This window comes from Carcharhinus amblyrhynchos, chromosome 6 (genome assembly GCF_965287045.1).
Source record: "Carcharhinus amblyrhynchos chromosome 6, sCarAmb.v2.hapA, whole genome shotgun sequence".
In the NCBI taxonomy this organism is placed as follows: domain Eukaryota; kingdom Metazoa; phylum Chordata; class Chondrichthyes; order Carcharhiniformes; family Carcharhinidae; genus Carcharhinus; species Carcharhinus amblyrhynchos.
Window position 1 is genome coordinate 110054152 of NC_137329.1, and position 8774 is coordinate 110062925.

An 8774-nucleotide genomic window follows, 5' to 3' on the forward strand; every position below is an offset into this window, starting at 1 on the left:
AATTTTACTCCCGTGTTCCCATTACTGAATTGTGGCATCTCAGAGTGCATCCTGATCTCTGGAGTAAATGTGAATATTGTTGCACTTTACTGTTGTAACGATTTGAAATGTTTTGTAACGTGTCTTTTATGATTTTATCTTTGCAAACAAAAAGCATTTCTTCTCATCATGAAACTCTCCTGAGCTTTTCTTTGAAAGTTTATTCCTTGGCAGTTGTGCCCACTATCACAGGATAATGGATCTGCCTAGCACCCATGGTAAAACTTTGCTGCTTTTTGTTTTAGCATGTGCAGTAATCATCAAACCAGGCAATGGCTTCCGCAGTAGCTAAATGGAGTTCTCTGGACTTCTTGCTGAATTTAGTCTCCAATGACGTAAACCATTGATTGGGGTGCAGCACAGCTGTAGTCCAGGGACCCTGCAAGGCCCCACTTAGATGGATAGAACTGGATAATTCCGGCTTTGTTTTCAAAAGCTGTTGTTTCTTTTTCTAAACTGTGCAGTAACTGCTCTGTATTAGTGCCAGGGGAACTAGCTATGGTAAATGCAATGGGATCACGGGGATAGGGTCTAGGTAGGATTATGGTTGGTGCAGACTCAATGGGTCGAATGGCCTCTTTCTGCACTGTAGGACTCTATGATTTATGCCGATTTGCTGCACATAGATTTGGCCAATGTGGAAATGGTTAAGGGGTGCCCAATGTTGGCATGGCAGGTTGAATACGGGTGGGCGGACTGTGGGATCAGTAGGTGGATGATTAAGGTCCTTTTGTAGCAGCAGGCTTAGGATGAGGTAAACTTTCTCCAGGAACTTTCTTGTTGAAATCACCACCCCTCCTCCCCATATGTGAGGGGTCAGGATGTTGTTCAGGGTTGGGAAAGAGGGGAGTTAAGTTGATCGGAGAGTACCCAAAATGATACAGATTGTTGAGTTGAGCTGAATATCAACATAACTGGTTTGGGATGATTTGTATCCTATTGTTATTGTTTCTTTGTTCTTTTGTGGAATGTGGGTAATGCTAATTAGACCTGCATTCCACAATTACCCTTGAACTTAGTGAAGTTAAGAGTCAACCACTTTGCTGTGGGTCTGGAGTCACAGGTCAGCCAGACCAGGTAAGGATGGCAGATCTCCTTCTCTAAAGTACATTAGTGAATCAGATGTGTTTTTACAACAATCAAGAATAGTTTCATGGTCATTACTGGATTCTTAATTCCAGATTTTTTGATTTGAGTTAATTGGAGGATACTTGAATGGTAAGCATCATTACATCAAGCTGTGTATCTACAAGACTGTTGTGGGATGAGTTGTAACATACTGGTACAGTAATCAACAGTCAAGTAAATAATGGCAAAAGATGAGGTCCTTAACGTTTGAGCATCTGTGCCCCATGAATAGGTGGCAAGTTTGCTGAGGATGTTGTTTCGCATTTTGATCTTTGCTGCTTTCTTGTTCAGATATTTTTTGTGTGCTAGTGTTGGGTCAAAGTTAGCGCAAAGATAAACGGGATGATATTCATGATATTCAGTTTTATGAAGGGCAGGTCATGTCTCACTTACTTGATCAAGTATTTTGAGGAAGTGATGAAGATGGTTGATGAGGGTCGGGCAGTGGATGTTGTCTACATGGACTTCTGTAAGGCCTTTGACAAGGTACCTCATGGCAGACTGGTGCAGATGGTGAAGTCACATGGGAACAGAGGTGAGCTGGCAAGGTGGATACAGAACTGGCTCAGTCATAGAAGACAGAGGATAGCAATGAATGGGTGTGTTTCTGAATGGAGGGCTGTGACAAGTGGTGTTCGTCAGGGGTCAGTGCCAGGATCTTTCCTGTTTGTAATAATATGTAAATGATTTGGAAGAAAATGTAACTGGTTTGATTAGTAAGCTTGTGGATGACACAAAGATTGGTGGATTTGCAGATAGTGATGAGGACCATCAGAGGATACAGCAGGATATAGGTCGGTTGGAATCTTGGGCAGAAAGATGGCAGATGGAGTCTAACCCAGACAAATGTGAAGTAATGCATTTTGTAAGGTCTAATAAAGAAAGGAAATATATAGTAAATGGCAGAACCTTTAAGAGTACTGATAGGCAGAGGGATCTGGGTGTATAGGTACACAGGTCACTGAAAGTGGCAATGCAGGTGGAGAAGGCAGTCAAGAAGGCATATGGCATGCTTGCCTTCATTGGCCGTGGCATCATGTTTAAAAATTGGCAAGTCATGTTGCAGCTTTATAGAACCTTAGTTTGGCTGTACTTGGAATATAATATTCAATTCTGGTCGCCAAACTACTAGAAGGCAACAAGGATGTTGCCAGGATATTGCCTGGTTTGGGGGGCATTAGCTATGAGGAGAGGTTGGAAAAACTTGGTTTGTTCTCACTAGAATGACAGAGGTTGAGGAGCGACCTGTTAGAAGTCTACAAGATTATGAGAGGCATGCACAGAGTGGATAGACAGAAGCTTTCTCCTAGGGTGGAAGAGTCAATTACTAGGGGGCATAGGTTTAAAGTGCAAGGGGCAATGTTTAAAGGAGATGTACAAATGGTGGGTGCCTGGAACTCGCTGCTGAGGCAGGTAGTGGAGGCAAAAACGATAGTGAGTTTTAAGGGCATCAGGACAAATACATGATTAGGATGGGAATAGAGGGATATGATCCCGGAAGGGTAGGGGGTTTTAATTCATACAGGCAGCATGGTCGGTGCAGGCTTGGAGGGCCGAAGAATCTGTTCCTGTGCTGTAATTTTCTTTGTACTTTATTCAGCCTCTTGACATTCAAGGCGATGCTAAGATCCCTGTTGGCATTGTGTGGGGTGTGGAGTCTATTCAGTTGCTGACTTTGTTGTTGGCAACATTGTAGACGGGTAAATTACGGCCCGTAGATTTTTACATTGCTTCTGACTGATGTCCGACCTGCCCTGACTGGCTGTCCGGCAGATTTAATGTATCCACGTTTTCTCCTAACAGTTAAAATCTAGACCAAAATCTTTCCCAAACAACTGAGATGTGGCATAAAATCTGGAGAGTTGACAATCAGGATAAAAGGTCACCACTTTAATGTTGGAGGAAATGATATTTATTATTCTAGCAAGACAGATAAATTCAGAAGTCTGAAAAGTCTTCTAAAGAACTCTTATAAGGAAACATATCCTTTCTTATGAACAGAGAGTAAAGCTTTACACAGTACTCCAGACGTGGTCTCACCCATGCTAAGTAAATTACACATCCTGTGAGAACAAGTCCCACAGATGATGCACGCGCGAGTGATTTTTAGTAATCAAAATCACTGTATGGTTTAATTGGAACTTCAAATACTTAATTTAAACAAATCTGAACTTTATTTAATCATTTTCCCAATTGCTTTCAAACCGTCACCCTGACGGGAGATTCTTATCAGTAACAGATCTTTGTGGAACATGCACTGTTTTAAAGTGAGGGTGCTGTAAAAACAGAGGAAGATCTCACAACATCTTCTTTACGTCATGTTCACCTCAATTATTCAGAAGGAACAGTATTTACAATGGAAATCAAGTTTGCAAGGTGGAATCACACTGACCCATAGAATCATAGAATGCCTACAGTGTAGAAGGAAGCCTTTCGGCCCATCGAGTTTGCACTGACTTTCTGAAAGAGCATCCTACCCAGGCCCATCCCACAGCCTATTCCCGAAACTCCATACATTTACCCCGCTAATCCCCCTAGCTTAAAGAACTTTGGACACAAAGGGGCAATTTAGCATGGCCAATCCAACTAACCTGCATATCTTTGGACAGTGGGAGGAAACCGAAGCACCCAGAGGAAATCCATGCACACACGGGGAAGAACGTACAAACTCCACACGGACAGTCACCCAAGACTGGGATTGAACCCGGGTCCCTGGCACTGTAAGGCAGCAGTATGCCAACATGCCACCCAACTCGGTGCCAATAGTTGTTTAATTTCACATTCAGTATCACATTCAGTTGTATAACCAGACTCAGCGTGAAATCTCTTTCAAACTTAACTTTTTTTTAAACTGATTGTATGGATCTCTGTTCCTTACCAAGGATAGTGAGGCGTATCCTACATATATGTTGGATGCCCATTCACAGGTCCATTTGTTCCTCTGCCATGTAAATACTATGAGCGTGATAGACAGCCATGGCTACTCATTCATATCATAGCTGAAAAGCTTTCGCTATTGCACTCATTGATACAGCATGAATACATCATTAAACTGTACGAAGTGAACTCCCACTTCAAGAACAATGGCGAGCACTTCAGTCAGCTTATCATTTGCTGACAGCGCTGAGTGCAGTCTGTTTTGCAAAGTAATTCATGTATGCAATTAGGATATTGCTAATGTGTAGGATTTTTGTTAAAATGTGTGTGAAAAAAGTGTTTGGACTCCTCAACCATTGAGTTTCTGTGGTAACTATTCAAATGTGCTCAAGTACAATTACTGAAATGTTGAACAGTTAAATCCACAGTGATGTGACCCATAGTATGAATACGCTGAATCAGATCCTCTCCAGAGTTCGATGGTCACTATGGAAACAGCATATTATTTTACCGGTTTTACACAGATAAATGCAGGCACGCATTAGAGATGTGGACCCTGCAGAGATATTATAGGGTTTTGAGATAAATATTGGCAAAATAGTACAGGAAGGAGATTGTCAAGACTTATTAAGTGGATTTCTCATGGGTTTTAAAGTTTATTTATTAGTCACAAGTAGGCTTACATTAACAACGCAATGAAGTTACTGTGAAAATCGCAAGCAAATACCAAGGTGGAAAAGAGAATATCCGGTGTGTGTGGTCATGCTGGTTGCTTTTCTGAGGCAGTAGGAAGTGTAGAAAGAGTAAATGGATGGGAGACTGGTTTGCCTGATGGATTGGGCTACATTTACAGCGCATTGTAGTTCGTTGCAGTCTTGGGGCAGAGCAGGAGCCATACCAAGCTGTGATACATCCGGAAAGGATGTATGATACCAAGCAAATCTAGCCAAAAAATGAGGGATATTGGGTTGCATAAAAAAACAAATATTGATTGAATGAAGTAATCCCAAAACAAAATTTATGGGACCATTTCTTTTGATAAACTTGTACTTACATAGTAAATGAGTTAAACTTGCTATATATTTGCATACTAGGGGAGTCCGTCATACATCCTTTCTGGAATGAATTTCTGGAATGAATTTAATAACTTTCTTTTCCCAGAACTGAGCCCCCACAAAGACATATTCTTCTCAATACAGAAGCTGAAGCTCTGGGCATAGTTAAGGTGCGGTCTCATTCTTGCAAAAGTTCAACAAGACACACTGTACTTCAATCCCCTTGCAAAACCCAATTGATGAGTTGTCTCCCAAATTGCTTGCTGCACTATTTGCACAGTTTGTTCATTCATGGGGTGTTACTAGCACTGCTGGGGTTAGCATTTATTGTCCATTCCAAATTGCTCTTGAACAAATGGTGGTGAACTGCCTCCTTGAACCGCTGCAGTCCATGTGCCAGGGCATTGTTAGGGAGGGAGCTTCCGTAATTTGACCCAGCAACAATGAGGGAATGGCAAGTCAGGATGGTTCTTGAAGGTGTATACACAGCTGATGGATGGCCTATTTACCTGCTGTCCTGATTTTTCTAACCGATAGAGCTTTGGAAGGAGCTGTTGAAGGACCCTTAGAACATAGAACATAGAACATCGAACATTACAGCGCAGAACAGGCCCTTCGGCCCACGATGTTGCGCCGACCAGCTTTTAAAAAAAAACACTAACCCACTAATCTAAACCAATCCCATTTCGTCCATAAACCTATCCACAGATCTCTTAAACGCCCCCAAACTCGACGCATTTACAACTGCAGCTGGCAGGGCATTCCAGTCCCTCACCACCCTCTGGGTAAAGAACCTACCCCTGACATCAGTCCTATAACTACCCCCCCTTAATTTAAAGCCGTGCCCCCTCGTGCTAACTTTCTCCATCCTAGGAAAAAGGCTATCACTATCCACCCTGTCTAAACCTCTAATCATCTTATATGTTTCAATAAGGTCCCCTCTTAGCCGCCTTCTTTCCAGCGAAAACAACCCCAAATCTCTCAGTCTCTCCTCATAGGATCTCCCCTCCATACCAGGCAACATCCTGGTAAGCCTCCTCTGCACCCTCTCCAAAGCCTCTACATCCTTCCTGTAATGTGGGGACCAGAACTGCACACAATACTCCAAGTACGGCCGCACCAGAGTTGTGTACAGTTGCATCATGACGCTGCGACTCCTAAATTCAATCCCTTGGTAAATTATTATCTTTATTTTTCGGCCTTTTCCCATCTCTCTTTGGTTTAACCTGCACTGAGTCAATTGGGTGGTACAGTGCCAGGGAGCCAGTTTAATTCCGGCCTTGGGTCTCTGTCTATGTGGAGTTTGCACATTTTCCCCGTGTCTGCATGGGGTTTCCTCCGAGTACCCTGGTTTCCACCCACAATCCAAAGATGTGTGGGTTAGGTTGGTTGGCCATGGTAAATTGCCCCGTAGTGTTAAGGGGATTAGCAAGGTAAATATATGGGGCTATGAGGATAGGGCCTGGACGTGATTGCTGTTGGTGCAGATGGGCTAAATGGCCTCTTTCTGCACTGTAGGGATTCCTATAATTCTATAATTATCACCAGTAATTTCTCTGTACCTTCCTTCCATAATCTTCTTATCGTTACCCAGATCCGTACGCTGAACTATGACCTTGAGATTATTGATAACTGCGTTTTTACTGTATTGATTTGCATTTAAATCTAGCAGCACTCTCACTGGAAAGTAAACGGCATAGTTCACTGACCTAATTATTAATTGCTGCAAGCTCATCTCACAAGTCTAAGCGAGAGAAATAAATTAGGCATAATTAATTTATTATATCAATTCCTCCAAATAAATTATATAAAGAGCATGTATTACAATGATGTTAAATCATTTTGCAATTGCTATGCCTGTTGCATTGCTAAAATGAGAGAGAGCTGAGAAAGTGTTGCAAAATTCAGGATTCAGCTGCCAGCAAGTTTCAACTGGTTACCTTTAAAAATGTATTTCATGAATCGTTAGACTTCCCTGCCTAAGCCCACATGGTGTTACGGATACTTACGTCGCTTATTTGCACAGGCTTCAGGTGAGGTCTAGACAGTTAGAACCTATCCTTGCCACTCATCTGCATGCTGCCCTGAGGCGCTATATCCTGCAGACCTGGAATGGGGGGAATGATAGCAGTGATCTCACAGAATCCCTACAGAGCAGAAGGAGGCCATTCAGCCCATTAGGTTCTCACCGACTCTCTGACAGAATATCGTATCCAGGTGCTCCCCCTTGCTCTATCCCTGTAACCCCACATATTTACCCCTCTAATTCCCCTAATCTACACATTCTGGGACACTAAGGGGTAATTTACCAATCAACCTAACTCACACATCTTTGGACTGTGAGAGGAAACCTGAGCGCCCGGAGGAAACACACGCAATCACAGACAGTGCAAACTCCACACACACAGTCACCTAGTCCGGAATTAAAACAGATCAGTGTGAGACATCAGTTCTAACCACTCTGCCACTGTGGCATCCTTACTTTGACTGAATTTAACCTTGCCTGCCCAGCAGACATCAGATGAGTGGGCAGTTAAAATTGCCCACCTTTCCAAAAGCTGTCAGGATCCAACTGTTTTTGCAGCAAAGAACAGGGACACTTTTCCTGGAATTCCTTTTAATATATACTGGACTGCAATTTTTTACAGTAAGAAGTCTGACAACACCAGGTTTTAGTCCAACCTATTTATTTGATAATATACTCACAAGCTTTCGAGGGACACCCTCTTCGTCAGGTGAATGGAGAGTTCTGGCCTCAGACAGAGCATATAAAGCACAGACAGTTTAGAGATTCCTGATTAGAATGCGAATCTTTACACCTAACCTGCTGTTCAAGACCTGAAGTGGCTGATAATGTGAGTGGAAGGAGCACTGATCACAGTTTAAAGAGATGTGTATTGTCTCCAGACAGTACAGTAAGTGAGGTTTTGCAAACCCAGGCAAGTCACGGGGGTTACAGATAGTGCGACATGAACCCAAGATCCCTGTTGAGACCGTCCTCATGTGTGCGGAACTTGGCTATCAGTCTCTGTTCAGCGACTCTGCGCTGTCGTGTGTCATGAAGGCCGCCTTGGAGAATGCTTACCCGAAGGTCAGAGGCTGAATGCCCGTGACCACTGAAGTGTTCACCAACAGGAAGGGAACAGTCTTGCCTGGTGACTGTCGAGCGATGTTCATTCATCCGTTGTCGTAGCGTCTGCATGGTCTCCCCAATGTACCATGCTTCGGGACATCCTTTCTTGCAACGTATCAGGTAGAAAGGATGTCCCGAAGCATGGTACATTGGGGAGACCATGCAGACGCTACGACAACGGATGAATGAACATCGCTCGACAGTCACCAGGCAAGACTGTTCCCTTCCTGTTGGCGAACACTTCAGTGGTCACGGGCATTCAGCCTCTGACCTTCGGGTAAGCATTCTCCAAGGCGGCCTTCATGACACACGACAGCGCAGAGTCGCTGAACAGAGACTGATAGCCAAGTTCCGCACACATGAGGACGGTCTCAACAGGGATCTTGGGTTCATGTCGCACTATCTGTAACCCCCGTGACTTGCCTGGGTTTGCAAAACCTCACTTACTGTACTGTCTGGAGACAATACACATCTCTTTAAACTGTGATCAGTGCTCCTTCCACTCACATTATCAGCCACTTCAGGTCTTGAACAGCAGGTTA